Genomic DNA, 26,843 nt, shown 5'->3' with positions numbered 1-26,843 from the left:
ACTGAGCAAATCTTTAATGTTAAAATGATGTGGAGAGACTTCGTGGAGAGGAGCCAGGTAGGTATTGGAGAAGGGACCACCTGCAGAAGAGTTAAGAGAGCGTGACCACAAGGAAGTAAGTTTTGTGGGTTAACATCAAACACGCAATAAGGCTGTGATCAGGAAGGCATGCGTTATTTGTTTCAGCATTGAAAACAGAAAACCCATAGGAGGAAACAATTGCTGCTTCATGTTCACGTTCATGGGTGGGACCTGAAACAGGCTGTGTAAGATTGAAAGAATTCAAAAAAATAAATAACAAATTCTCTGACCAAGGGCTTGGAAGGACAGCGGAAATGAATATATAAGTCTCTTATGGTTAAAATACAGTCAGATTGGTCAAAATTGACAACAAAAAATCCCCGAATGAAATCCTTGGGTGAACTAGAAAGTCAATACACAAGGGTGGAGTGCTGTCCTGAGGTCGTTCCACCTTGAGCAGCTTTAATTAACATCAGCAGTCAGTAAACATCAGATAAAACAGAGAACAGCCAGAACAGAGATCTTGGGAGAGCTAAAAAAATAAACAGAAAATACAGTCGGTGCAGAGAGCGTAGAGAGAGGACTTCAGTCGTCCACATTTAGCCACGTCTCCATTAAAATGCAAACAGCATGAAATAAATAAGCCATTTTTTGATAAAGGTTAAGACTCTAGCTTATACAGGTTCATCTTAAACAAAGCAGAACCATTGACTGATAGCAGCAAGTAATTCAGCAAGTGAAGATTTCCAAAAACCACTCCAACCATAACATTGGCAGAACTGCAGCAGGTAAGATTGGAGCAGCAGGTTCACACTCTGACATATCTCAACTCCAGTAAACAAAGGACCACCAAGTTCTGTCGGTGCTCAGAGATGTACAGTAAACACAATCAAAGCCGGCAGCACCAGTGGACTTGCTGATAACGCGTGAGGCTGATATCGTGCCACTATAGTACTTCAATATAAGGTTGCACCCTACTGTTTTTGAAAGATGCCCAGAGATCTTTTATGACCACAGAGAGTCAGGACCTTGGTTTTATGCCTCATTTGAAGGATGGTGCCATTTCAACAGAAGAGTGTCCCTGTCACAGCATTGGGGCATTTGAATCCAGACACAGACCACAGGGCGAGCGTCTGTTGATGGCCTCCCCAACACCAACCAAAGATTTTCCTGATTGGTCTCCTACCCAAGCAGTAGCCAGCCCTAAACATGCTTACCTTCAGTTGGATTACCTCTTCTGCAGAGCATGTGGTATGGCTGCCAACATGCTGACGTAGCCTTAAAGGCCGGGATCTCTGAGACAGCTCCCAAGCTGCCTACCACAAATGGGCCACATGGTCTTGCTCTTCCCAGTTGGCCACAGTGTGCTGGAACATAATATGTTGAAGAAAAATGACTGGTCTTCTACCCATTTTCCACGTCTCTATCCTTACAAAAAAACCATAGTCCCACCTCTCGCAGCTTGGGATTCTCTAGCCCAGCCTCTCTGTACAGTGGTAATCAAAATGTGATGAGCCTGCTATGAGATAAAGAACCCATGACAGTCAGAAGCCCCATTACCCACCTGAATTCATGGAGTTTTTCTTTGGCTAAACTGACTCAAAAGAGTTTGCAGCCTGCGCAGACCAAACCCGGTGACACTTGATCTGAGCCTCTCTGTTATGGCAGCCAATATTCACTTTGAGGCCTCCTAGCACATCAGCATGGTGTAGCATCAGTAGCAGTGGTCAGGTGTACAGAGTACAGCGACACTGTAACTCGCATGTGGTGCCCATCTTTGCTTGCTCCTATAGGTGTGGGTGTCCCTCTTTCCCTTTCCTTTCTCTCCCTTGTCCACCACAGTCCTCCCTAGTAACAACATGGCAGCTGGATGATCCAAAGTCATTTGTGAGAATTCAAAAGTCCCACTCAGTCCCACAGATAACTTGCAGTGTGAGTCCAAAGAACGAGGGTTTTTTTTTTTTTGAAGCTGTAAGTCCTACTAAAGTATGAGAGAAACCCACAATACCTGAACATTTATTATTAACAAAATATTAAAGTGCAGTAAAGACTGACACCCAGTTGTGCTCAAACCCTTCATTCAACTGGCACAAGTCTGCACCATTAAATGCTTCTTCTGCTTGGGGCATCTGGCCATGATGGCTTCACTTTAGATGGACAAGGATAGTCAAGTTACTGCAGTACCGTGACTACTCTTACCCAGGAGTTGTTTCTTGGTTCCTTCCTTCATCCTAATATTGTCGGGATTGGGTGTCCCGCTATCCGTCCACTTGGAGTGAGATCTTCAATGGAATTTTGGATGAAGGTTGGGATGGATTTTTAACTTCACACAACCCATGGATTTAGATATCTCAATAGCAGGACAGAAATTACAAGATGGACCAGTTTGGAACAAATTAATGACCACTACTTTTGAAACTGAGATAAGTCTAACCTGCAATACCTATGATGTAAGTCAGCTAATGCCCACAACGTTAGTCACGAAACGCCCTTTAAGTCTGATAACCCTCCCAACATTCCTAATCTTAAGCATAGAGCAAAAGGACATGCAATGGGCGTTTTGTGATTGACGTTGAGAGCATTTTGTGATTTTGGGGCTACAAACTACAAGGCCTACAGCCTCTCTGGGCAGAACGATTCCGGCAGATGAACCAGTCCTGTGCCGTCTCCTGTCTCTCTATGCAAGATGGCCTATCCTGTCCTCACCAGCTGAACCTTTTATCCTGTCTCTAAACTCACTGAGTCCTCAGGTCACTTCTAGCCAAGCCTCAGAATTATTCCAAGGATCAGCGGAGTCTTACTTGTGCAAGTGGGACACTCCAGAATCTCTCCATTTTGGTCCATGCTCCTTCAGCCTGCCCCCTGTTGTTTGGAATGTCTTTTGACCTTCCCCAAGCTCTTCACATTATAAGGAGGGTTGGTTGACCTCTAGTCAACTTGGGGTGGTATTGTCGGTCTCTCTTCTTCAAAGATGTTCCTGCCTGAAGCTCTTCCACCAGTACATACACCTGGCATACCACCTGCACTGGCAGGACAACACCAAGGTCATCCCTGGCAGTGCATACTCCTGCTAGCCCTGTCCCTGATTGACAAAAGTCCACTCTGTTGACCAGGTCGTCCATCACACAGCACACAGTTGTGGAAAGCCATAGCCTATGCCAGCCTATGTCATGGCAGGACCCAGCCCTTGGTGTTATGGCTGTCTAGCTAATTTATTGTACAAGGGAGATTCCTTTAAGTCAGGTTTATTGTCATATGTATGTACAGTACCTATAAAAAGTATTCACCCCTTAGACATTTTCAGGTTGGATTACCATGAGACTTGAAAAAGCCCACAGTGTTTCCTAATTCCTAATCTTAACCATAGAGAAAAAAGAACATTGTGGTATAGCGGGTCCACAGCTCCAAATTGAAAAGGCCAGTTTTAATAGATAATCACCGCACTCGCGGCTTAGAGGGGGCATTTTAGTGTGGCCAGAGCGGTTCCTGGAAGCTTCATGATGTGGGCAGTCCTCACTTAAGTGCACAGGTGAGGAGTCGTCTACATCCGTAATTGTTGCCTGGAGCTGCTAATCGCCACACCTGAATCACGTCCTCGTAATATATAATAGAAGTGCAAGGCAGATGGAGGGGGGGAAAAAGAGAGAGAGACCGGAAACGGAGCTTAATGGAGAAGAAGGTGGCAGGAAGGAGAAAGCCGGTGTGGAAGAGTGAGAGTGAGAGTGAGAGTGAGAGTGGGCTCATGAAAGTTTAAAGCAGCTGGCAGGAGAGCCCCGAATGAGTGTTTGGCCAACTCTCGGAGGGGGCAGATTGATGTGGTCGCTCCAGCTGAGCAGTTTTGAGGAGCTGGAGTGACCGGCAGAGGTGTCGACTGGCCGTTGAAGGAAGCGGAGTCGAGGAGGCGTGTTGAGCTCCAGCATGAGCACCCTGGCCTCGGTCCGGCTGGAGCCTGACATAGCCGGGGATCGGAGGGCTACCGGACCAGAACGAAGCTGCATTTTGCTGGGAGGGCAACTCCTCTGTTGCGGGGCCCGTATGGGAGAAGCAGGGGAGCCGCCAGTAAGGGAGAAGAAAGCACCAGAGTTTTAATAAAAGACTGCTTCCAGCCATTGTTTTAACCTTGTTGTTTTAAAGGATTTATCTATTGTGTTTTTAACCTCCACGGTTTCACCTGTTTTATTGGATTATTTATTTATTCACTGCAATGCACTTATTTATTTGGACACCGTATTGGTTTTGTTTTTAAATAAAAGCACTCTGCACTTTTTGCACCATCCCCTTGCTTCGTTGTTGATGTCTTCACTGTCTAGCTCATCGGTGGCATTACCGACGGTGTTGGGTTCGAGAGCTCCCCAGAACCCAGATAGTAGCATAGAGCTGACCCTGCATCGTCACAGACATGCAATGGGTGTTTTGAGACTGACGTTCAGAGCATTTTGTGATTTTTGGGGCGTTACGTGACTGACCTCATAAGTACTGTGGACTCTGGACAGCTGTTTTTTAAGCATTACAATGGTCTGTTTTGAAATGATAAGTGAAGTAGTTCAATCACGCAGCTGTTACCATGGGTGCTGTAGATATGTAGGTTTCTGACCTCCTTAGCCAGTTCAGGGATGTGAGTTGAGGGAGGCTGTATTGACAGCCCTGATCTCAAGACGGGCTTGAGTCCTGAATGTGAAAAATGTCTATTACGCCATTAAGCTTTTATAGATTTTAGTTGAGGTGTCTTTGGTTCTTACGAGTTACTGACACTGTGTGGCCATCAGCTGCTGGTTACATTTTGCTGTGGAATCTTCCCTTGATTCCTTACTTGTCTAACTGCATTGTGAACTTCATATTTTTATATTACTTCATGGTGTTTTCTCCCACATCCCCAAAGGTGTTCACGTTAGGTTAATCGGTAACTCTAAAGTGACTGTGTGTGGGCCTTTGAAGGCCCTGGCAGCTTCTTCTGGTCCTTCAGCTGGATTAAGGACAATTTTATGAAAGCTTCACATTTTCAGTGTTTTGTGATTTTTGGGGCGTTACATGACTGACCTCATAAGTACTGTGGTCGGTAATTACTGTGTTGTTGAAACTCGCAAACACAGAGAATAGATAAGCCAAATGGAGAGAAAAATAAAGACTGAAGTTTGGACAAAATAAATTAATGATGGTCCTCAATCCATGTCAAACATTTTGAGTGATCGAGTTTTGTATTGGCAAGGAAGATTCACAAATAAAGCACCTGTCGAGGTACATTATTACTGTTCTGTCCTTTGTAGTGGCTGTTTTATGCCAACAGTCTGTACCAAGCTGCTGGGGCACATGCAGGCAAAGTCGCTCAGGGTTATACAGACAGGGACTCAGCTGGTGGCCCTTTGCTGTAAAGTCCATCACCCCACCACTACTCCACTCTGCCAGTCTTGAATGTAACAAAGCAATTCCTTGGACCCTGCCAATTCCAAGTTGTCTTGCCCTTTCAGATTTGCTTGCTATGCTAAGACACAGCCACTCATGTTTGGGAGTGTCTTTCGCTTGTTTGAGTGTAATGAGGGAAAACTAGAGAGGAAGTCAAAATAAAAAAAACAAAAACGAAGACAAACAACTCCGGTCCATCTTGTTACAAACTAGACGGCAGTTAGTAAAAGAATTTAGGGAATGAGCTGAAATTAGCCAACAATGGTGACATTCGTGGGACCAGACTGGTATTACAGGAATGGCAGGCGAGATGCGATGAGAATGGTTCTATTCAATAAGGGCACGCACAAAAAGGCAAGCTTCAAAAGGGCAAACTCAATTGGGCGCAGCGAATAAAGGCAAACGCAACAAAATTATTACAGAAAATTTATTAGATAAAGGCAATGATTGAACATATAAAAAGGCGAAAGCAAGAATATTAAAACATTCGCTCAATTGAGGTCGCCCTTTTGAAGCTCGCCTTTTTGTGCGCGCCCTTATTGAAGGATACCCTACGAATCCTCTCGTGGTGCTTTAACCTCTAAATTTGCCCCATTCTCGTGCTACAATGCTATTATGATATGAGTTGTACCGACACAGAGCTCAAAGTGCACAAAGACTAACATCAAACTCTTGACAGTTGTTTTTTAAGCATTAGAATGGTCTGTTTTGAAATGATAAGTGAAGTATTTCAGTCACGCAGCTGTTACCATGAGTGCTGTAGATATGTAGGTTTCTGACCTACTTAGCCAGTTCAGGGATGTGAGTTGACAGCCCTGATCTCGAGACGGGCTTGAGTCCTGAATGTGAAAAATGTCTATTACACCATTGAGCTTTTATAGATTTTAGTTGAGGTGTCTTTGGTTCTTACGAGTTACTGACACTGTGTGGCCATCAGCTGCTGGTTACATTTTGCTGTGGAATCTTCCCTTGATTCCTTACTTGTCTAACTGCATTGTGAACTTCATATTTTTATATTACTTCATGGTGTTTTCTCCCACATCCCCAAAGGTGTTCACGTTAGGTTAATCGGTAACTCTAAAGTGTGTGTGGGCCTTTGAAGGCCCTGGCAGCTTCTTCTGGTCCTTCAGCTGGATTAAGGACAATTTTGTGAAAGCTTCACATTTTCAGTGTTTGGGACATGCTGTAAAGCTTGATTCCCTACGATAAATTGTCCTGTTGTGGTTGACAGTGCTCTGTCCACGTCTGACTGCTGCATTATGGCAAGGATAGAAATGTAAAAAGCGGGTGCAAAAAAGCAAGATTGGAAAACATTGAACTCCATTTCAAACAAAATGGGAAACTTTACCAAAACACAAGAAATCCATTGCTGACTCAATTGTGACATAAACCATGCAGTGGTTTCAAATTTCCCCTAATAGCTCGATGTGATCTGACTGCATATGTTGCAGTGTTGAAGCCATACTGCTGATGGTTGTCACCTGCACATTTTTTTCCATTTGTCACAAAGATGGAGCACAATTAAACAAATAATGGAGGGTTAAAGTCAATACGGTGTGATGATTTATTAACAGAAATAAATGGAGAAGTGAAGAAAGAGAACATATAACACATACATGGATGAAACTACAAGGCCTACAGCCTCTCTGGGCAGAACGATTCCGGCAGATGAACCAGCCCTGTGCCGTCTCCTGTCTCTCTGTGCAAGATGGCCTATCCTGTCGTCACCAGCCAGAGTCCTCAGGTCACTTCCAGCCAAGCCTCAGAATCATTCCAAGGATCAGGGGAGTCTTACTTGTGCAAGTGGGACACTCCAGAATCTCTCCATTTTGGTCCGTGCTCCTTCAGCCTACCCCCTGTTGTCTGGGATGCCTTTTAACCTCCCCCAAGCTCTTCACATTATAAGGAGGGTTGGTTGACCTCTAGCAACTTGGGGTGGCATTGTCCGTCTCTCTTCTTCAAAGATGTTCCTGCCTGAAGCTCTTCCACCAGTGCATACACCTGGCATACCACCTGCACTGGCAGGACAACACCAAGGTCATCCCTGGCAGTGCATACTCCTGTTAGTCCTGTCCCTGCCTGACAAAAGTCCACTCTGTTGACCAGGTCGTCCATCACACAGTATACAGTTGTGGAAAGTCATAGCTGATGCCACCCTATGTCATGGCAGGACCCAGACCTTGGCAGTCTAGCTCATTTATTGTACAAGGGAGATTCCTTTAAGTCAAGTTTATTGTCGTGTTTATGTACAGTAAGTATTCACCCCGTGGACATTTTCAGGTTGGATTACCATGAGATTTGAAATCACAGTGGACTTAACCTGGCTACTTTAAAGTGATCTACTGATTACAAAAGCCACAGTGCCCTAATTTGCAAATGTAAAATAGTAACAGCAAAATAAGAAACACACACCTGTATACAGAAAAAGACAGGAATATATTTAACTGTATAATAATGGATGACTCAAAGAAGCTAAGGCAGTGTCCTCAGATCTTGTACAAATTAAGACTCTGTGGAAGATGTGAATGAATTAAGGGGATTTTTGGAAGAGTGGCCTGTTCTTATCTAGGCTGTTCTGATGTGCCAAAATCTAAGGAAATGGCCAAGCTAAAATCCAGCTGACCCTTTCCAAATTAGCCAGTCCGACTTTACGTGCCATTAGCCATGTCCACCATCCCAAGGTGCAACACAAGGCCTAGGCAGACTTGTTCAAAGGATGATCCTTGTGATACATCATGAAAATGGCTGCCTACTGAACAGGAACTGTCTGAGTGTAATGGAGCTGCCCAGTGGAGGACCAACACTTGGCCATTGCTGAAGGAGCTAACGTGTGGAGCTGATCAGCGTTAATTCTGGACACAGTGGGTCCCCTGTGAAATGAAATTAGAATTATTATTTCTGTTACTTTATACAGTCTTAACTTAGATTAAAGTGGATCAAACGTCTGCTCATTTGCATCCTTGGGATTCAGCATTCTCTCGATGGATGTGCTGCTGCCTCTGGGTGCTTGAGTTCAAATCTTCTCCGAGCAACTTCCAGTGCGGATGCTCTCCTCACATCCACATGAGTTTTCCCAAATCTGTGTCTGTGCGGGTGACTGGGGGTGGACTGGCACACACTGTGCCGCATGCTAGATTAAATGGCACCTGTGAAGTTGTCCCAGTGTAATGGAGAAGGCTCTTAGATGGCCTGATTCCCTCCTTGTGCCTGATGTTGTCGGCATAGGCACCGACCCTCAAGAAACCTGAAAGGCCTCAGAAGAAGGAATCTGCTACTGCATGACATCTTGAATAAGTCATTCCCTACAGAATTTTTCCAGAGGCATCACGTTAAGCATTATTGTGCCTTTGAAATCTCTGTGTGATGAGTCTTTCCCCAAGCTGGCAGTGCTAACCACCATGTTACTGCATCTCCCTGTTTATCACACAGTGTGTTTTTAATCCTGTCTGCATGCCGGCTTTAATTGAAGTGAGGCCAAGCGCCAAGGACCGATAATGAGTTTCAGTGGGATGGCAGGCTTATTGACGTAACGATGCTGCGCTGTGCTGCAGGGCATTTTGCTTCTATAGAGGCAAATGGCTTTATCTTTAGTTACCTTGGAATGGAATCACAACGTGCTTTGATAGAGGAGATTGGGGAAAAAAACTTAGGGTATAATGAGCTTCACAAGCCTACCAAGGACCTGAGTAATAAATGTCCATTTTGTATGGAGTACAATTCAGTTCAGTAGCACAAGTGTTCTCAAGTTCAGTCCATGGGCCCATTATGGCTGCTGGTTTTTGTCCCAACCAACTTCTCAATCAGTGAATCATTTGTACCTTGAAATAACGTCATTGCTTAATTATCTGACCATTTTTCATTTTATTTTCAGAAAAGTACAGTAGTGTGAGATTTACATTTATAAGACATGAAGATCTGCGGTGGGTTGGCACCCTGCCCAGGACTGGTTCCCTGCCTTGTGCCCTGTGTTGGCTGGGATTGGCTCCAGCAGACCCCCGTGACCCTGTGTTCGGATTCAGCGGGTTGGAAAATGGATGGATGGATGGACATGAAGATATCCTATATAAATGCATAATGCTGTTTTATCAGTCAGTCATTTTCCAACCTGCTATATCCTAACACAGGGTCACGGGGGTCTGCTGGAGGCAAATTCAGCCAGCACAGTGCGCAAGGCAGGAAACAAACCCTGGGCAGGGTGCCAGCCCACCGCAGGGCACACACACACACACACACACACACACACACCAAGCACACACTAGGGACAATTTAGGATCGCCAATGCACCTAACCTGCATGTCTTTGGACGCAGGGAGGACCAGGGATGCGGACCCAGGTCTCCTAACTACGAGGCGCTGTTTTATCATTTTCTTTCTAATTCACATTTTTTCTGTGGAGTTGTCTCTCTTAATTATATCTGACAATTAAAAATAAGCAGATTGGTCAACGGTGCAACTGAACACTGAATGCTCGAGGCCAGAAGATACTTCAGTGTTATCCACTTGTGTGCTTAATAGCAAATGGTGGCTTAAATAACCTGAACAATAACAAGGAAGAAAATATGAAACTACAAGATAGACAGAATGAATTCATCCCCACCTAACACACGTAAATGCTTGCTTCATCCCACAATCATTTAGCATAAGCAGACTGTGATTGTGGAGTAACGTAGAAATAGAGAGAAGCTGGGAAATGAGAGCGCTGGAGTCCAAGTGAAATACAGGCAGCCGCAGGCCTCTGCTCTAGCACACCATTTCTGAAGAAACCTGACTTGCAGGCCAGACTCCAACATCTCTACATTCTCGGCATTTGTGTGTGCTTTCCCTTTTATCCTCAAAAGTTATTTTCTTTGGAACTGCAGAACAATATAGACAAGAAAGAACAGGCCATTCAGCCCAAGAAAGCTCGACAGTCCTATCCACCATGACCAGCATGACCCTGAACTGTGGTGGCAGTCAATGGCAATGCCACCTTAGCACTTCCAATGACTCCCACTAACATATGTGCAGAGAACATGCAGATTTCACATGAATTCAAAGCCAAGATATTCAAATCCAAGAGGCAGCAATACTAACCACAGTGCCAGGCTCTAACAAATAAAATCATTACTGAGTTACTGTAAGTACAATATTTGCATGAAATAGGCCAAACAATGCCCATCCATCTGTTTCCTGGAATTATCTATATATGTAATTCACTAAGCCGACAGGGCACGCAAGACAACCATGGGATACGCACGACATAGCCACGGCCAACAACTCAGAGACCTGCCCACCAGCGCTAAGACCATGGGATACGACGACAACTCACAGAGCCATGCCCACCAACTCTAAGAATTCAATAAGTCCATGGCAAGCAAGATGCACGCAAGACAGAGCCCCACCGACCAACAATTCGAGCGAGAGTGAAAGCATTTTCCAAGAATGTTTTCATTAATCAAGAACGAAAGTCGGAGGTTCGAAGACAATTACAGACCGTCGTAGTACCAACCATAAACGATGACGACTGGCAATTCGGCGGTGTTATTCCCATGACCTGCCGGGCAGCCAACCGGGTAACCAAAGTCTTTGGGTTCCAGGGGGAGTATGGTTACAAAGCTGAAACTTAAAAGAATTGACAGAAGGGCACCACCAGGTGTGGAGCCATTCGCTTCATTTGACTCAACACAGGAAAACATCACCCGGCCCGAACACAGAGAGGATTGACAGATTGATAGCTCTTTCTCCATTCTGTGGGTGGTGGTGCATGGCCGTTCTTAGTTGGTGGAGCGATTTGTCTTGTTAATTCCGAAAACGAACGAAACTCCCTCCTGCTAAATAGTTACGCGACCCCTGAGCGGTCGGCGTCCAACTTCTTAGAGTGACAAGTGGCAAGGAATTCCCAGTAAGTGCGGGTCATACGCTCGCACTGATTAAGACACTGCCCTTTGTACACACCCCTCGTCCCTACTACCATGGTCGGGTGACTTGGTGGATTATACGTATATAGAAAAGCAGCCGGAACCGCAAAGAATAATGAAACGTCAACGTGGCTCAGAGGTGCATGTGGACTGTAGCAGAGACAAAAGAGATTGAGACGGTGTTTGGAAAATGAAACGTCAACGTGACTCACAAGTGCATGTGGACTGTACACAGACAAAAGTGACTCAGGTGAGGAGTTGGGGGCGGGCACATGAGTAGGCAGTGCGTACTGAACGATGACTAAGAAATCAGCAGACTAGAATGGCGGGGGGGCCGGGGTGGAGGGGGCGGAATGGGTTTCCTTACCCGCTCCCCACGTTCCGCCCTCTGCGCCCGAGCGCCGTCCAGCCCCGTCCCTCGCTCTGGGAGGTGGAGGCGCGACGGCGGTCCTCCAGTTTTCAGTCACGGACAATTGTATGTTGCCCTCTCCAGAGTTCCATCTTTTCATTCACCTATAGTCGTATCCTCAAACCCACCTCATTTGGACAACTGTGTCTTTCAGGAAGTGTTCACCCATCAATACATAATTATGCGGCATATGCTACGCCACGGGTTGGCTAGTTTTTTTATAATTTAATGTTGTAGGCAACCAGAGAAGCAATGGATGGCGTACAAGAGCAAGAAACTGCTTCATTATTCACTGTCACCATTACACTACAAAAATGGTCCGTACAACACTCTACCACACAAGACATACTCCATTTTCCTAATTCAAAACATAAAGTTGTGTGAAATCTGATCCTGTAGCAGCGGGCAAACCACGAAAGGACCCAATAAGTGCTACCGTGACAATATGGAGTCACCAGTGAACTTACTCGTCCTGCAGGTTTTTGCAATGTTGGAAGAAAAAAATTAAATATCCACAGAAAAATCGATGAGGAGAATTGAGCTGTGGGACTTGAACCCAGGACTCTAGAGCCAAGAGGCAGTCTGTCAATTGGCATTAAACATCACGTCACTAACCCACCCTCTAGCTCAGGGTCATGGCCACTCATCTGGGAAATGTCACTGTGGACATCCTCTGACTTGTGTATTGTCCTTAAGTCATTCTTGACTTGATAACAGCTACAATTCTTTTTTAATAACCACACCCTATTTATGGTGGCACAGTGGGTAGCGCTGCTGCCTTGCAGTAAGGAGACCTGGGTTCACTTCCCTTGCATGTTCTCCCCGTGTCTGCATGGGTTTCCTCCCACAGTCCAAAGACATGCAGGTTAGGTGCATTGGCAATTCTAAATTGTCCCTAGTGTGTGCTTGGTGTGTGCGTGTGCCCTGCGGTGGGCTGGCGCCCTGCTCAGGATTTGTTTCCTGCCTTGTGCCATGTATTGGCTCCAGCAGACCCCCCGTGACCCTATGTTAGGATATAGCGGGTTAGATAATGGATGGATGGATGGATGGATGCACATCATATTTATTCTTACAACATCACCACCAGTAGCACAAACTTTAATGTGTGTTGCAAGGTGAATATGGTTCTGTGTGGAAAAAAAAATACTTTCAAATTTCACAGGCGGCCATAAAGTTGAAGCTGACCCTGACTGGAAGCTTCAGAATCTGAAGAAATTTGATTTAAAGCAGCCATGTCAGTGAAGAGAAATATTAGTTCTTAGTTTCTTAAACAGTAAAGAGAGAGAACGGCCGTTTTGCAAATTTCTGAAAATATTGAGACAGCCTGGCATGCGACACCTAAAGCAGCTAAGCGGGAATGGGCAGGAATTCAGGCACAGGCTTCACGAATTGATGTCAAATAGAAAAATCAGAAAGCCATGGGTGTCTTGCTGTGAAACACAATCTGTGTGTGGGACTTTCGACATCCTTTATTCATGATCTGTGCCTGCATTACTCATATCCACCCATCCATTATCAGAGTCCCTTAATCCAGCTCTGGGACCTGAGAGCCGAAGCTTATCCCATCAGCACTGAGTATAATGCAGAACTGACTCTGGATGGGGCGCCAGTGACTTACTTATTTCCGCCTGATTCTTGATTCTGCTTCATGTTTTGATGAACGTTTTGGATGAAACAGTAAACATACCCCAAGGTGCTGGAGCTACTGACAGTTTACAGTACACTAACATGTGGAAAAAGCCACTCATGGGCTCTAGGAGAACACTGTCCTCTTAAATGGCAGCGCTGCCCTAAAGACAAAGAATGAACAGACAGTTCAAGTCCTACAGGTAATTCTATCAAAAAAAATTAAGGCTGCCATGCTTCTTTTTAGTGTTGAAAGTAAAATCAAAATGAAGCTAAGCTTTTACTGTACCTCTGAGGAGAGCACTGTCCCGATCCTGCCACCCTGACACCATGCCAGATGAATAGGTTGCTTTTAATCTGCCTTGCCGAGTCCCTGCACAGTGTGCTGCCTCCTGCTCCTCTCGTACGTCTGATCAGGAAGAGATGTGACCAGCCTGCCTTGCCTTGAGGGATGAGTGGGTGGGGCGGCTGCTTTGCCTCTCAGCTCACCTGGCTCAGGTTAAGTGCTCATTTCGCAATGGAACTGTTAGGCTGCTTTATCAGTAAGTGCATTTTTAGTTTCAACGTCTACACTGGTAAGTTCAGGTAACGTTTCAAATAAAGGAAGCCCCATTTTTAAATTGTCTCTCTAGATTATTTGGCCCCCAGGTGCTGCTAAAAGACCTCCAGTGCACCTTAAATCCAGAAGTGTCTGAAACCACACAGAAGTGACACAACAGCACCCATCATTTGTTCTTTGGCGAAAGGGGTGGACAAGAGTGTGTCTGGTGCCACTCCACAATCTCTGATAAGTGTTCCTTTGAGATCTGGCAACTAGGACTGGCATATGATTTTTATCATACAGTATATAATTTTACGCCGTGCTCCTCAGACTACCCACTGGCTGGGAGAAGTTCATTCCCCCCATACAATATGTGGCAGTATCCCTCTTGAATCATCTCACTTTGGGTCCCCCACAGAGATGCATGGGATTTGAAGTTTAGAAGCACAATATCTGTCAGGGTCGTTTGGTGCTGCTAGATGGTGCTGCCAGTAGAGGACCTGCTTGATCTTCACAAGACCTGGAAGTACTCCCAACAGGCCGTCTTACCGAAGAGTGTCAGAGTCGGGAGGCAGTGGGTGACACTCACTAAAAGGAGAAGGAGAGACTGAAGAGAGCATTCATTTGATTTATACTTGTGTCAGTATTGACTGTGTTCACCTGAAAAGTATTGGTGACAAATACATATCCTTTATTTGAACCCAGGACTGTGTTGGGTAGAATTGTGAATTTCCCCTTGGGATTAATAAACTATCTATCTGTCTATCTATCTGTCTATTGTGTCTGAGGTACTGGGCTCAGTGGCACCCCCTTGTGGTTACAATATCTTTTTACCTTGTCCATATCTAGGCTTTCTTCGCCTACTCGAGTAATTCACGCCACTTATCTCACAAAGGTGCATTTTTAAACATGATGAGTGGTGGACACACCGCAACCCGACCACCTCATCACTCCCTGAATTGGGACAGGCTACTGTACCTTAGACTAACATTTTCAGTCAAATGATTTTTTTTTTTTTTTGCATTTTGAGTCAGTTTATGAAAATCACAGTCAAAGAGTTTACTCGAGGGTCACCTTCACCATTACTCACACGGTTGGAAACTTGCTAAGGGTAAATTTTATTCAAATACTAGAAAGCTTTATTCACACAGAGAACCATAGACACATGAAATGAATTAACAAGTAGAGCAGAATTTTAGAGACAATCAAAACTTGACTTGATGTTTTTTGGTGAGCTTTGCTGGACTCAATAGCCTATTCATGTCAAAATGTTTGTAATATTCTGATGTTAATTAACTTAGAGTAGAAGAACCTCAGTTGGACATAATATCTTGTATCACGTGTGGGTAGGGTTAATTCCAATTGAGTGAGAGTGCAGGGAGTGTGAGAGGCCCTTGATACAGACTGACGACTTCTTCTGCCTTGTGCCCAATGCTACTGGAAGGCCAAGGACCCCTTGATCATGAATTGATGTTGAGTGGTTTTAAGAGTATTAGGTGAGCTCCTTTAATTTGTTAATTACCTGTCGTCTTCTTCTTTCGGCTGCTCCCGTTAGGGGTCGCCACAGCGGATCCTCTTCTTCCATATCTTTCTGTTCTCTGCATCTTGCTCTGTTACACCCATCACCTGCATGTCCTCTCTCACCACATCCATAAACCTTCTCTTTGGCCTTCTTCTTTTGCTCTTGCCTGGCAGCTCTATCCTTAACATCCTTCTCCCAATATACCCAGCATGTCTCCTCTGCACATGTCCAAACCAACACAATCTCACCTCTCTGCAGGTAAATTTAACCAGCTTGATCAATGGATGAAATTATAAATAAATGTACAATTTCTAAATATTAACAAAGCAACATTGCTCTCTGAGGGACATCGCATTAAACATCACCTACTTCTAAAAATGTTTCCCCCACCATAACTTTTTACTTTGGGTGTTTAACCCAATTTTGTACCCTCCTACACTTACACCTTGAAATCCCACTCGTTTTAGTTTGATCACTAACCTCTCATGTGGCACCTTATCAAAAGCTTTCTGAAAATCCAGAAAAATAAAATCATACACACCTCTCCGATCATATCCTTTTGTTGCTTCCTCATAGAATTCCTGCGTATTAGTAAAACATGACCTCCCCTATCTGAACCTGTGTTGAATGTTCCCTAACACTCGTGGCACTTGACCTGTGCTGCTCCATCCTTTCCTTAATAATTCCTTTCATTAGTTGACCCATGATGCACATTAATCTTATTGGTCTAGCGTTATTTGGATCATCCCCATCACCCTTTTTACGAGGGACTTTCAAAAAGTTTCTGCACTTTTATATTTTCTTTGGAAACGGTGAAGGCGGGGGAGTAGTAATTGGCCATTAAAAAGTTAGTACAACGCTGTGAAAATTGCATCGCAAAGTAAGGTGACTAAGTAGAAAAGTGCTTGTACAGTAATCCCTCGCTACTTCGCGGTTCACTTTTCGCGGATTCACAACTTCGCGGGTTTTTAAATACAAGTAATTGCCCGCCTATCGCGGAAGTTATGTTCCAGACCCATCAGCAACAGGAGAAAATCCGCGATATAGAAAGACCATATAAATAAACATTTTTATAGTTTAAGCCTTAAAATACCCATCCCACATGCTTTAAACACATGTAAACTTATAAAACACACTTTGTTAACACATATGATATGTGGATGTCGGGCTAAGGATATGAGTAACATCTCACTATTATAAAATATTTTAACTTCACGCAAGACAAGACAGTGAGACAGGAAAATAGGTGCTGTACAGGCTTTTAAATTATTGACACGCAGAGCGACAAGCAGCACAAAGTCCACTTCTCCTTAGCGTTCATTCAGCTCCCCACCCCCTTGAAAATGCGAAGTGGCAGGAGCGTACTGCGCCTCCGGGGAGGGGGGTTTGAGCGAACGTGCGTTCAGCTCTCACACACACACACACACACACACTCCTCCTTCCAAACGCGCAGAGCGACAAGCAGGCATGTTGGCAGAAGCAGCACAAAGTCCATTTCTGCTCAGCGTGAGTTCAGCTGCCCCCCTTCACAAAGCGAGTGCAGACACATCGACGTCTGATCGCTGTGTGCAGTGTTGGTCTGCGGTGTTTAAGAATGTAGAAAGTGTTTAAGAGCATAGGAAGTGCTTATAAGAGTGTGGGAAGGGTTTATAAAGCCTTAAAATATGTATAAATAATAAAATAAATACAGGTCGCTACTTCTCGGATTTTCACCTATCGCGGGGGTCTCTGGAACGTAACCCCTGCGATAGGTGAGGGATGACTGTAATTTGTTTTTGAAATTCTTAATAAAGAGTTAAAAAAGTGTGGAAACTTTTTGATTGTCCCTCGTATATAAAGGGAAAACAGTTTTCAGTCTTAAGGTATTTCCCAAGAGGTCAGGGTTTTTTGAAACACACACATCAAGGTTTTACATGTAAGCACTCCAGCATATATTCTGTTTAGTCCTAGTGATTTCTTTGATTTCAGCCTTTTTAATCCTAGTAACATTTCTCTCTCTCTTTAATGTCCAAATTGTTCAGTATCTCTCTAATATTCCCAGTAGCAGCCATGGTCCCTTCCACACTAGTATATTTTAATTTAATAAAAATCTGTCTTTGTTTTCACGTAACATCTACACTACTTTGCTGTTTTCAACACATGAAAACAAATACTCTGCAGTGCTGGATACTTTTAATAGCGGCAGTGCAGTGTTTCAGGTGAAAACAAAGATTTCTGAAAATGCTGAATCCCTCAAACTCTGGTTTGTTTGTGCTTATTAAGTGGCTGTTCCTTGATCGGATACTGCTCATTACAATATGTCATTCCTTGATTGGTCACTGTTTACAAAAGAAAACCATATTCCGACCAAGCAGGCAGAGAAGAGTTGCTTTCCTATGTTGCTCACCTTGGGCTTTGTGATATTTTTAGAAATTGTGGTCAAGCGACCAGTCACAGCACTGCATGATAGGGCGGCCAGTCATATATATGCTCAAACTGCAGGTACATGTTAGGTCCAACTGACATGCTGGGACATTGGTGGCCAGAATTTCTGTGTACAATTCACACTCACTGCGGTCGCTGCACAATGAGTTTTGGGATATTTGATGGCTCAAGAGACTGCTCACATTGCAAGACAGCCAAATGAAATATCTGACATGTTAGAATTGTTTCCAGTCATGTGACAACCCAATTATAAGATGCAAACGGGCATTGTAAACCTTCTCATACTGCATCCGAAACAACGGCCAATGAAGCTGAAATTCAAGCTGACTCAGAAATAACAGCCCACCACTGCAAATCAGATTTAAACACATGCCAAAATCGCACAAAGTTGCGCACGTGACCAGAATAGGCAGACGACTACATCATGTGGGTCTTCAGTCATTTGCAAAATGGAAGATAAAACGTTTGTAAACAATGTGAAAATTCTAGATGGACGGAGATCATTTTTGTTTAAAAGTGCAATTTTTAAATGAAAATGTAGCATTTGGAGTGTGGATGAAGCCCAACAGGTTGCTGACACCTTCAGATGTGAAAATCTGAAAAAGAATGAATTGCGTGCACTTCCTCTTTCTTTTTCTGTAATTTCATCTCCCCTCCTCACTGTTCTAATTCCTCTTCCTTGGCTGTGCATTAGATAGATAGATAGATAGATAGATAGATAGATAGATAGATAGATAGATAGATAGATAGATAATTACAATATTTAATGTATTGATGACATTGTCTGCTGTCAGCAGCATGCTGGTTTCCAGCTGTGGAGCCAGTTGGTGATGCAATTATATTTAAGATCAAGAAAAATAAATAAATAATTTTAAGAAATCCGAACAACCTTGGAAGAGCCACAGAAACCAACTCATACAAATCAGGTATTCCTTATTTTTTTTTACACTTGCTCGCACACAGATATTTGGGGACTGCCACACTATAACAGCTGGATATGCTACAATAAATATGCAGAGTTCCAGCCTCTGCTTCCTAATAACGGTCTGCTGAGCCCCCAGACTTTCTTTTGCTCTCTTTTCTTGCCACTTTTACCTTACAGTAACATGAGAGGCCTAACAACAGCCAGAGGAATGCCACTGGCACCATCTTTTGTGAGGTGAGACTGTTCCTGTTCCATGCAATCCCCACTGTTTTTTGTTATACCAGTTGCCTTTCACATGTTAGTCGTCACCTGTAATTCAAGTAGATAATGTCAAATGTTTTCCTCAAAGCCACACAAGGTGTTTCCTCAGTCTCATTAATCCCTTTGGTTTCTACGATAGTCTACACTTTACCTAAGAACACCAGGTGTGGCAGTTAATCCTCCCTGCCACCTTACTCCATGCTAGGTCAGACTTACTAGCCAATAGTTAACACAAAGACATTCTCCACACTGCTTCATCCATTTCAAAGAAGCCGTTTTTACCAGCACCATCAGGTACTATTCCTGGACTGGACACCACTCCATCACAGGGCCCATGGACAAAGCTGGCATCTTTGATTACACTGACCTATATATCTTTAGGGAGATGGCGAAAAGAATACCCATAAAGGGAGAACATTCACACTCCACACAACAATATGCAACATTTGACGCTTGATCAATGAGGCTGCAGCCATGACTACTGTGCCATTGTATTGTTCAAGCCTAAAATTTTGTTTCCTCTGTTTTCCCTCACCTAGGATTGGAGGAGAACAGAAAGCTTTGATTTCTCCTGCGGACCCAAGGGACGGTTGTATCCCATCTGGCCTCACTGGTCACTTCACCTTTAGAGCCAGCATGACACTATGTAGACCGACATCTGATTAGAGATTTTGTCGATAGCCATGACTTGAATGTTCTGTACTTTTATGTAAAACGGAAGCCATTCATCATTTCTTTCATCACAATGTCACTAGAATGCAAATCTGTTATTTGTTCTGTTTGTCTGTATAGCAGGTCTTCTTTCTATGGGCTCACCACAAACTTTTCCCATTTGGTTTCATGTGATACATTAAATTATTTCCCAAGTGACATTTCTCTGTCTTGGTATAAATGTATGGGGCCCTCCTGTCAAACTCCAGAACTTGTTTGCTTTTCTCACTCATTTTTGACCAGCTTTGCCAATCATACCTGCAACACTTCCAGACTTTTCCACTTGTGGCTCTCAGAATATTTTTGATTTATTTTAATTGGTTTGGTTTTTGAATGGTTAGCTCTGCAGCTCATGGTTCTACATGCCTGGATCCAAATCCCAGCATACTTGCTGACTGTGTGGAGTATACACATTCTCCTTGTATCTGGATGGGCTTTGATCAGGTTGTTCCTCTTCTAGCTCAGAGACATGCAGGCTAGACTGAACTTACACTGGTGCTGTATTGGTGAGTGTCACCTGCAATGGACTGCTGACCTACCCTTGGTTGGTAGTTACCTTGTCCTCTGTGCCTCGCCACGCCCCTGAAGCTGGAATAAGCAAGTTTATGGATGAGTGTTTTTTTGGAGGTGCAATAATAGAATAGTTAGCACAGCTGTCTCATAGCTCCAGGGAACTTGGTTTGACTCCTGCAACAATCACCTTTGAGTTTGCATGTCCTCTATATGTCCATAACGATTCTCTGGAAAGGTTGCGCTGACTGTTTAAGCACATCATATTAAGAATCGGTTCCTCTGCTCCAGCTATTTAAAGTTGTTTAATGCAAGAACTGGAGAACCTCCAAGGACTTCTGCTGTGTTCACATGTTATGGGAGATGCAAGGTCTAGGTGAGAGGGGGCAGCAGCCCTCCCACTCTATGGCCAGTTTGAGGATTGACCATTCTGCTGATGGAGCAGTATATCCACACTGGATCCTCTGCTACTTTGGTTTCTGTTGCAGGTTGTCCTCATTGATGTGGTTCTTGATAAGTTGATGAGCAGAGCCAATGTTGGCTTGAATATGTCTACCAAGGTATGCAGTTCCTTCTCTTTTATACTGTAAGTCTCCAGGCTTGAATCACTCCAATAAGCTTTTGATTCTGTAGCCACATTAGAATTACAGATATCTTCTGGGCCACCTGCTGACCATATACTCCTTGAAAACAGATTCAACATTACATTACTGGTCACTGTGCAGCTCCTCATTAAACCAATCTTGGGGGAATAAACCCCCCAGGTAACGTCTTGGGTGGGGATTTGCCTCATGCCACTTGGTAAAGTAATGATGAGAAAATAAGGCCTCTCACACTCATAGTACGGCATATTTGTGAAGCTCCATTTAGACTGCCTGTCTCCACATTCCTAAACCTGCAAGAGGTTCCAGAAGGTCAACAGAAACTCTTTTACCTATTATTCCATTCCTATGCTGGTGGAGCAGAGTGAAAGAGTATCTCCATACCATTTTGATGAGGTCCCTCATAGGAAAAATAGGCCAGTGCTTTGGTGACCTTAATGTTCAGCTCTAGCTAAAACACAAGGTGATGCAGGAGAGATGACCTTCAGTTAGGATGGCCTTCTATCCATATATCAGGTAGAATGGCCTTCTGGAGAGTTGTAAAGCTTGACCTGCTTTGTTCCATTACAGCACTGACCTTTCATGTGAGTCATTCCGCTGGCAGGATCTAACCTCCTTTGTCAGTAGGTTATTCATCACCTCAAAGGTCACTAGTCCTCTCACAGCCAACATGATGTCTAACTGCTTCTTCTTCCTATTATTTTGCAATCTCTACATGTTTGACTGGGTAGGGATAGTAGTAGAGGGCATCCACATTGGTGTGATGGCTGCCAGCTCAAAGTGTATGCTACCGTACATCCAGCTATTTGCCATCTAGAATCTAAGGAGGGGACCAGCTTTAGACGGTATGGTCTGAAATATTGAGTTCAATTCCACCCCAGTCAGGATACCTTGGTAAGTGAAAGAGCAATTTCAGTAGGGTTTGAAGCAAACCAGAACTCCACCACGCTTCTGTTTCCAGAGAAGCTAGCAGGATGGCCCCTACCCTGTATGAAACTGATTTTCAGAATCCATTAATATGAGAATGGGACATCTTGCAAGGCCTTCTGCTGTGTTCACACACTGCAACAGTTACAAGGTGAAGGTGATGTCACAAAAGAACACGATCGGCAAATTCTCTTACTGGTAGAAGGGCATTCTTGTGAAATCTCCCATACCCCACCACAAGGCATGAGCACTGCATAAGTCGTTACGCCAAGCTGCTGAGTGTTTTCTCAAAGCCCAACAGCAGTAGACATTCCTTGAGCTCACCTAATGCCTGCCTGTCTGTTTAACCCATCTGATGTATCTTAAGTGGAACACTGTGCTCTAGAAGTTATGATGACAAGTGTGCTGTATATAAAGTGATATGAAGCTAGAAAGTAAACTGCACAAAAAAGAGCCAGGTAGCAGAGTTGGCTCATTTTTGTCTGCTGGCCGACTGCATCCAGAAGTGATTAAAAAGTCAAACAGAATACGAGAAGACTCATAGTATTTGTGAAGCTCCATTTAGACTGCCGCCCTAACCCTAACCTTACAGTCCAGCAGACACAAGGAGCAGGTATGCCAAAAATTTCTGTATTTACTTTAGATGTTAAACATCTTCCGTCAGTGAGGAAGTCACGCTGCCAACGGGTTTGAAGAAGATACATTTTTAAGGTTTGTTTTTTATGAATGTGAAAAGACGAGTTTATCTGCATCTGTTGAGGTTTTTCCTGAATAGTTCACAATTGATCAAAATGCAGTTAAAAAATGCAAGTGTCTTCAATTCAAGAGTTTAGCGAAACCCAAAGCCAAAACTTCACACAGAAATAAAGAGAAAAATTGACATTACAAACAAATGGAAAGTTCTTGCATAAGATGTTCCGTTTAAGGCTTAAGTGCCTGGTGTTATATTTCTTAAAGTTTCTATGTCATCTCATGCATTAGGACCATACTAACAGTAACGTACATACAGAACAGTCGGAAAACTGTACGCCCTTAATGCCTCTCTGTTTAAACAATTCATGTTTCTTTCTGGCTGTCTAACTACCATCAGATATGCAGTAGCTGAATATTAAGAACATTCCATTTACTTGTTAGCTTATGGAGGTAAAAAAGAATCTTCCATTATTTATGTAAAAGATACTTTCTGTTCAAATTAAGCAAAAACTTAGGTAAATATACCACAATCTTAATAGATTAGACTCCTATAACACGGTTGAAGAGATAAAAGTTGATATATCTAGGTGTTACGGTGATGGCTAAGACAGAAGGACAGGAGACAATCATCAGTGCAACAAAAAAGAGTCACTTGGTGTGTCTTGAGTTCGCAAAAGAATCAGAATTCAAATCACATCTATTGGCCAAGTATGTTTGCGTACAGGAAATCTGAATCCAGGTATTCTGAGGACTCTCCAAGTGATACATAACAGACATTCACACAATTGATAAGTACTTGCCTGAGAAATCCGATACAAAGAATGTAAACACATGCATACAAAGTGCAAGGCAGTGTAGGAAATACTGAAATAAATATTGAATTACACATCAGATAAATGTAAAAAACATTGCAAGATATGGCTTGGGGGTGCCAAGACTGAACAGGACAGCAGACTTAACCAATTGTGAGCTTGATGGCCTGTGGAAAGAAACTGTTCTTAAATCTCCATGTTTTGACACAGTAGGGTAGAACACTTGGCAGATGGGAGACGTTCCAAGAGTTTGTGGCCTGCGTGTGAGGGGTTGGTGATGATTTGACTCTGCAATAGTACTGGTGCTGTAAGGTGGGAAGACTAATGCCAATGATCTTTTCAGCAGACCTGACTATTCTTTGTAGCCTGTTCTTCTCATAAGTACTTGCTGATCCATACCATACTATAATGGATGAGCTAAACAGAGATTGTTGTGTAGAACTGAATCAGAAGCCACTGAGGTAGACTGAGCTCCTTCAGCTGTCACAGGAAGCTCATCCACTGCTGTGCCTTTTTGATGATGGAGTCTGAGCTGGTCTTCCATATCAAGTCACAGGTTATGACAGATTCCAGAAACGTGAAGGTTTCCACAACTGACATGTTATTGTTAATTATGGGGGTTATGGGTAATGCTGAGGGACCCCTACTGAAGTCCTCTGTCATCTCCACAGTTTTGTGCTTGTTTAGCTCCAGATTTTTCTGGCCACACCAAAGGGCCAGCTGCTCATCCTCCCGTTCATTCAATCCCAATGTGTCAATCAGTTGCGCCATCCACATTTTGGAGTTTGACCGAGGGGTCCTTAGAGGTTCAGTAATCAGTACAGAAGGAGGAGAGCAGTGGGGAGGGCACACATCCCTGGTGCTCACCCGTGCAGATCGTACTGGGGCTAGAGGGGAGTTTCTCCAGTTTCACCAGCTGACAGGTGGAGGCAGAGACAGTAAGCTGGGCGAGTTTGGCGTGGAGGAGTTCAGGGATGATTGTGCTAAACGCTGAGCTGAAGTTTGCAGATGGAGTCCTTGCAGAGGTGGTCAAGGTGTTCCAGAATATAGTGCAGACCCATGCTGAATGGCCTGCTTGCTCAGTAGGCAAACTGAAGGGGGTTCTAAAGGGGAACTGTGATGACACAGGAGAGCGAACACCAGTGTCTCAAAGGTTTTTATGACCTGTGGGTCTGTAGCCATTCAGTCGTGTTATGTGAGATTGTTTTGGAGACTGTTATGATTGTGGCTTGTTTAAAACATGAGGGAGCTTCACACATCTCTAATGACTTGTTGGCAATCCGAAAACAGTCAGGGGCCACTTGATCCGCACAGATTTGCAAGCTGGAGGTTGAGACACCATCTGGACCAGCTGCTTTCTTGGTGTTTTGTCTTTTGAAGTGACACGTCACACGAGCTATTCACAGATATTTAGTGCAGGTGTATGGGAGAAGGTCATGATTGTTTGTATACTGGGAGGGATTTGTGTTTGTGAACTTGGGCTTTTCAAACTTGCAGTAAAACTCATTCAGCTCGGTCAGTCAGCCGATTGTAAGGCGATAGTTTCCTGTAATCGGTGATATCTTGCAGACCTTTTGAGCTTTTCGGAGTGGCTCTTCTGAGCCAGTCTGATTTCTTGCGTCAGTCTGTTCCTTTTCGGCCTAAACTGTGTTCTGTCCCCACTTCTACAGGTAGCTTCCATTGCCTAACAGAGCTGCCCAAGTTTAGCTGTAAACCATAGTTTGTTGCTATTAAATGTTCTTGGTGGAGACACACATGTCCTCACAAAAGCTGATATACTGTATGATGCGACTGTTAGACAGTGGTACCTCCTCTGACATTACTTCTGATCTGAACTAACAACAACCTGTAGGTGGCATCTGTGTAATGCTGTCATAAACAGATGGAACAGGAGCAATACGGCTGGCATGAAGGTACACCACACTTCTGGAACTGATTCTGTTATGCATCTAATGATGGTGGGCAGAGCTGCTGAGGAGTAGTGAAGTGATAGGCCTGGACCTTGTGCCAGACTCCAAGAATGGGTCTCAACGGATCAATGCTCATTTACACCAAACCCCTGTCTGAATCTCACTGTCAACACTTAAATGGATGAGCCTCGTTGAGTGACTGGCACCACCATCTTTGTGAGTTGTCCACATGCCCACTGACACAATACGAGCTCCTTCTACATTTTTTGTCTTCCTCTAGTTGTTCTTAAGTCTTTTAATATTAAATTTGGTAGCTAAGTTGCACTTCATTTTTTCAAATGATGTTTAGAATTATTGTATGGCATGCTGGGCTTGGAAGTGGAAGTGCACTTAATGTGAACGAATTCAGAATCTAACCGCAGTTTTCATTTCCATGCCCCCTGAAGTGGTTCAAGGGTAGACATCGAACCCTTGTGATTATATATAGTGCCTTTCTATTGAAGAAAAACACCCGGCAGTGTGTCCGTCCTGCTTGTAAAGTCGAAGAACAGCCATGAGAGGTAAGGCTCGGTGCTTCAGACTGAGAACTGATATTTGTGGGTCTGTATCAGGGGTGGGCAGCATCGGTCCTGGAGGGCCGCAGTGGTTGCAGGTTTTTGTTCCAACCCAGCTTCTTTAATGAGAAGTCAGGTCTTGCTGATGAAGCACTCATTGCTCAATTCACATTTTGATGATTCATTTTAGTGGTCTCGCTTATTAAGGTTACCCATCCCTTAATTGCTTATGTCGGTCTTAAATGTTTTAAATGGCTCCTTATTAAGAATAAGATGCAAATGACAAAGGAGCCAGCAGTTCTCCATATAACTGGTTTCCATTTAAACCTGTGTGGATTCATCACATACTAATTAGTTTAATAAAACTTTGACAGACTGAAAGTGGTCCAGTTTAGGCTTCAAATCATTTGGATGATATCCTTGGAAAGGAAAAAAATCTACGATGTAAGAACATTACATTGGAGATCAATAAGGCGTACATTTTTTAAGGTTTAACATTGGCAAGGATTGGTTTCTAATTAAGCATTTGGGTTGGAATGAAAATCTGCAGCCACTGCAGCCCTCCAGGACAGACGTTGCCCACCCCTGGTCTATGGCACTTGAAAGTAACAGTTGAATTGTTTTCCGTGTTTTTCTCAGGGTCACACAGAGCAGTACTGTCTGTTCACAACTGTTCACAGCTCCCAGCACTTTGACAAGCTAACAGAAGATTTCCAAATGACATAATAAATCAAGTTAGTTTAAAATCAGTTCTTCATTACGGGTGGGACGTACGCCTGGCCTTGCGTTGGGGTAATTTGTCAGTGAAACATGTCATTTGTTTCAGAGAAGATAGGACGGAGAGATACAGAAGGTGGAGGCCAAGATGTCTTCTCTTATATGGAGCTCAGTGGGCAGCAGCAGCAGCAGCTCGTGGCCTTTGACATTCTGAAGCGGTGACAAGCTGCATCGGCTTGAGTGACTTTTTTTTTTTTTGCCAAAACGTGTTCTTCTGCACCTACTGAACAAGTCATGAGTTTTGTTTTCTATGTATTAAAAGATGGAATTACTATAAATGCAAGTATTCTTTGTGTTGGCAGTTGGTATTATCTAAAATAAG

General features: G+C 43.8%; 1 protein-coding gene across 1 annotated transcript in view; it reads right to left on the bottom strand.

The window, feature by feature from the left end:
• Positions 1 to 13,788, bottom strand: part of LOC114645974 (alpha-1,6-mannosyl-glycoprotein 4-beta-N-acetylglucosaminyltransferase-like) — a 53,337-nt gene extending 39,549 nt beyond the window's left edge. The window contains exon 1 of the mRNA XM_028793919.2: positions 13,642 to 13,788. The gene's annotated coding sequence lies outside the window, so the exon portion shown is untranslated. The remainder of the gene's footprint in view (positions 1 to 13,641) is intronic.
• Positions 13,789 to 26,843: the final 13,055 nt, after the last annotated feature.

The sequence above is a fragment of the Erpetoichthys calabaricus genome, chromosome 2, assembly GCF_900747795.2.
Source record: "Erpetoichthys calabaricus chromosome 2, fErpCal1.3, whole genome shotgun sequence".
NCBI lineage: Eukaryota > Metazoa > Chordata > Cladistia > Polypteriformes > Polypteridae > Erpetoichthys > Erpetoichthys calabaricus.
This window is presented reverse-complemented; position numbering and strand designations above follow the sequence as displayed.